We start from the raw sequence: 5,345 nt of genomic DNA, 5'->3' as shown, positions 1-5,345 counted from the left end.
CTCACCGGCTATAGGTGCTATCAGATCTCAGGCAGGTCCCGTAGTACATGTCCCTGATCAAGTGCTGCGAGAATTGTCTTTGTTTTATGAGCATTTATATCTCCCTACCATATCCTATGTGCCTCAAGACCTTATTTAGGTCAGCTTTCCTTTGCAAGTCTGTCGGTAACTCAGAGGCAAGAGACTGGACAGCCCACTTACTCTTGAACTACAAGAGTTCCTTCCCAAATTGTAAGGCTCCTGGGGAGGATGGACTCCCCATGGAAATTTACTAATGGTATGCTGATATCTTATTGCCATGGACACTAAAAGTGTTCAATGCTTCCTTGGACAGTCGGCCTTTGCCTCCCTCTATGTCAAAAGCTAACATTGTTCTCCTTTTGAAACTGGGGAAGGATCCAGTAGACCCAGCATGCTATATGCCAATTTCCCTACTCCAGAGTGATGTTAAGCTTCTAGCCAAAGTCCTGGCACTTTGTCTGAATGGGGTTATCATGTCTATTGTACATTTTGATCGGGCTGGCTTCATGCCAAATAAATCCACAGCCATTAATCTACGCAGACTATTCCTTAATATGCAATCCCCATCTGATAATGTGTGCCACATAGTGCTGCTGTCCTTACATGCTGTCAAGGCCTTCGATAGCCTTGACTGGGCATATCTATGGGCCATGTTGGAGAAATGTGGTTTCAGAAACATGTTTATTTCCTGGGTTGCACCTGTTGTATAGCTGTCCCCAGGTAGGAAATCCGGTAAACCGTCCCACACATTTGCTCTTGGGAAGGGAACTAAACAGGGGTGTCTTCCATCACCCTTAAAATCTCGCCATTAAAATTAGAACCAACCATTACCGGCTTTTGTTAAGGCAATCGCCAGGAAAAGGTAATTCTTTATGCTGATCATACTCTATTCCTGCTGGGTGATACGGATTCTTCCCTAAAAGTAGCCATGGCCACTATTACGGAGTTTGGCAAATTCTCAGGACTTACCATAAATCTGTCCAAATCAGCACTAATGCCTCTAGAATGGGATATTTCCCACCCAGTATCTCTTGCAGCTCCCATTCCCCTCACTGCCTCCCTTTAAATACCTGGGGGTTCAGATTTCCCCTTGCATTAGAGATTTTAGCCACCTGAATGTATTCCCTCTCATTCAGCGTTTCCGGGACCACATAAAAATTTGGAATCCACTCCCCCTATCCATGGCAGGCAAGGTTAATTTGATCAAGATGATTCTCATGCCCCAGCTCCTTTATTTTCTCCATAATACCCCTGTGGTAATTCTACTTAAGATATTTACATTGGTTAATTCCCTTTTCAAACTCTAATGTGGAAGGACAGGGCTCCCAGAATTAAACTAGAACAGAAGAAGCAGAAGAGTTTGGGTGGAAGATGTGAGAGAGGAAGATATGCAGGAGCCTGGGAGGGGGCCCAGTGGGAAGGGGCCTACCTACAGGCTGGGACCTGGACAGGAGGTTTGCGCAGCCTCACCAGTCCCCGCAGGGAAGGCTACCTGTGGAGCAAGGAAAGGAGCCAGCCCAGCGGAAGGCCTGAAGGCACCCACCTACCTAAATCAGCTCATGGGAAAGATACAGTAATCCTACACACTGTGGGCCAACTAAGGGGAAAAGAGAACTCTGGTGGGAAACCTGATTAGCTTCTTACCCGGGACTGTTCATCTTAAAGTGGCAGGCACTAGATCCTCTTGCCCAGGGATTCCTCCAGACAGCTTGGTAAAGAAAAGGATTTATCTGGGGACTGTGGTGGTACACCAGGAGAGGCTGGAGAGCTCTTCAAGAAAAGAAGTTTTGTCTTTGGACTTGTATATAGTTACCAGGAAGTTGTCCTCAGTTTACAGTTCCCTTGGACATGCCATACACCCCTTACCCCATCCCAATACTCATAATAAAACCTATAAAACCAAGCTCAAGGACTGTTTACTGTTTCTGGAATGCAAGTCTGTGTAAAATGCATGTTGCCTGGCTGTGCAGGACTTTAGGGAGACCCAAATCTTCAGCAACCGGTAAGGGTGTAGTGCTACAAATATATTGCATAAATCAATATCCATGGCATACTTCAGAGGTCATCATTTGGTGGCAAACTGAGATCAGGAGTATTTAAGATGTTTCATTGTTTGCAGACAAAGCACAAAGGACTCCAAAATGCATCTCATAGAACACTTCTGGTGGTTAACTGTGGCTACAAACATTCATACTAAAAAAAAAACATAAAAGGAGGCTTTTGGCCCTTTGAGAATGTAATTTCTGATGAAACACGTAAAAAGGTGGTAATTGATTTATATGTAAAGCATGGGTTTCCTTTTTATTTTTTCTTTGAGTGTATGGGTACAGATGTTTTTAGCCAGATTTAACCACCAGAAGTGTTCTGTGAGATGAAGGAAGCACTGTACCATTTTTACAGTGGATTACGGAGAATGTTAGTGGACTTTGAAGTTTAAAAGCAAACTTCTTTTTTATATTTAATTGTAGCATCCTCCTAGGTAGCTAGGGGGAGCTAGATTGCAAATTGTTAGACAGCGGTATCAGCCCAGGTGCAACAGTCAGAGAGGTCAAATTGTGATCAGAGCTGAGAGGCTCTGCAGATCAGCTCTGAGTCTTCCCCCTGCACTAGAATCTTGGAGAAAGTTCTGAGAGCAGTGGGCGAAAGTAAGGAGTGGCTGATTTGCATGGGCATGGGGCCAGGACAGCCCTTAAAAGTGACAGAGCCTGCCCAGCAGAGGAGAAGGACTGAGTGAGTAGACCTGCACCCCTTGGGCCATTAAGGGGAAGGAGCACTGCTACATAATTTTATATTTTTATGGTGTTTGCACAGTACATATTTGGTGTTTTTAATTATATTGAAGTGTAGCACATTGTTGTTTAAATTAGTAACAGGATTAAAAGAGGCAGTGAGGAGATGACATTTTGCCTCCCCGTCATCTGTCAACCGCCCTCTGAAAAACCATCTATTGTAGATCACCTCTCTGGGGGGTGGCAAGCTCTGCCACATGTGTAAATGAGACCTAAGGTTGTATTTAACTTTTAGAAGGGCAGTATTTTAAATTTGTATCTAAGATCAAGAACACAGGGACATGAGTTCAAAATAAGAAGATGCTTCCTAGAAAGGGGAACTAATCCCAAAAAGTATTCTATCACAGAAAGATGTCTGGAACAGACTTCCAATAAACATTTACATGGTTGGGATAAAACTTAGTGCTAAGACAAAAGATTTAAAAAATATGAGGGGTGTTCAAGTCAAACCGGGACTTTTAATGTTACAGGTATAAAAAAGGATGGTAGCATGGCGGTACTATATGCAGTAGTAAGTGGCAAGTGTGTGCTATTACTGATAGGCGGTGCACATGTCATGGGCCAGTCCAGAGACTGTTACTCAGGATGGCAGAAAACAGTGTTGGTGTGTGCATGGAAAAGCATTTGGTGATGAATTTTCTTGTGAACGTAGGTGTAAAACCCATGGATATCTACAGAAAACCTCAAGCACAGTACGGTGATGAGACTTTCAGACATTTGAATGGTGTAAATGTTTCAAATATGGCCATATATCTGTCAGTGACGAACAAGGCTATGGTGCTTCCCAGCCCACAGCAGTCATTCCTGTGAACATTCAGCACGTGGAATGCCTGATCCTGGAAAATTGACGTATAACCTGTCGTGAAATTGCACAAGAGACCAATCTTTCTGTGGTCAGCATTTCAGCACTGATGATGAAGTGAAGCAGGCTGTCCTAGGATGCTTCAGGCATACTGACAAATCTTTCTATGCCAAAGCTTTCCAGTCATTAGTTAAATGTTGGGATAAGTGCAGGACCGGAGCTAGACTATTTTGCACCTGAGGTAAGACCAGCTACATCCCCACCAAAAAAATAAAACTTCAAATTTTTTTACATAAGTCCAGTAAAAACCAACAACATCTGTAACAGCCATCATCAGAGTATGCCAGCTCTGTATGTGGAAGACAAGAAAAAGATGGGGGGTGGCTCCACTAAGGGCAGTATTAAAAGACCAATTTAATAAGCAAGCAGTATTAAACACTCCCAAGAAATAAATAATGTTGTTTACCATTGATAATAGTCACCAATGGTCCTTCCCATCCTTAGAATCAGCCAGTGTGGGTCTGGAGTCATGGATGGAGAGATGCCAGAATGCTGCCAGACAACCAGAAGTACCCGGGCCAGCTTGGAAAGTACATGAGGCGTGACGTCACAGGGGGAAGATCCTGTGCCTTGGAGGACAGACTACAAGCTCAGAGCTCTCTGCTCCTTCTAGAGGCTTGGAAGCACACTGCTGTATCCCACTACTTATAGGCACAGCAGCGGCTAGGCAGACTACAGATGCCTGCATGACATTTTTTGCAACAAGTCAATTAAATAATGTAGAAAAAGCTATGTGAGCATAAAACCAGATGTAAAAAACAGTCTATGTGATACAATTCTCAGCAAGCAGGAAAGTTGGGAAGCCAGCGGCTGTGGCTGTGGCCTAGGTGGCAGTTCGCCCTAGGCGGCTGCCTAGTTCGCCTAGTGGTAGCACCAGCCCTGGATAAATGTATACATGTACCAAGGAAGTATGTTGAAATATAAATGCAGTTTCCACTCCTAGAAATGTGTTATTTTATTATATAAACTCAAAATACTCGTAAAAAAAAGAAAGGGGCAGACCACTTAGTCTTTTTCTGCCATTTCTATTCAATGCTTCTATGTGCTTTTATGACAAAGGGGAGGAGTGATATCCTGCTTTGAAATAAACACAGATGTATGGTAATCGTGACACTGACAAGTGCATAAAATCCACTTTCAGTGACAGGTACTGTCTGGAACACCGTACACTCCATAAAGAAGCAGATAGAGTCTGTTTTGTCTCCGATATCTTGATGGGAAGCTATTGATGTGGTGTCCTCTTCATGGGATTTAAACAGATAAAGATTTATTGCTCTAGATTTAACTCATACTTAAATTTATGACACACCAAAATCCCCAAAATAATCAATATGTAAGATATAACAAGATAAATGAATGTTTCATAGACTCTAACACAGAAGGGAAGTAACAGAACAGATGCGTTAATGTTCAATAAGCATCATGGTGCCTTTGTATTACTGTCAGTTGTGAATATGTTCATGTACTGTACGTGTGTGTTATCGTCATCTAGAATTGATATCTGAACTTGTAGCTGTCATACAGAAACGGAAGCAGCTGTACCCATAACAAAGAGAATTAGCCTAAGCAAGGTGCATCTGGCTCACGCTGCTTATTAGCTGCTTTCATAGTAACTGTACTGAAGTTGATGAATTATTGGTCTGACCTCAGCAGACGGAATATGATCCAGAGAC

This window comes from Staurois parvus, unplaced genomic scaffold, assembly GCF_062004578.1.
Source record: "Staurois parvus isolate SC_StPar_1 unplaced genomic scaffold, SC_StPar_1.0 ptg000672l, whole genome shotgun sequence".
Classification (NCBI taxonomy): domain Eukaryota; kingdom Metazoa; phylum Chordata; class Amphibia; order Anura; family Ranidae; genus Staurois; species Staurois parvus.
Note: the sequence above shows the minus strand (reverse complement) of the source record.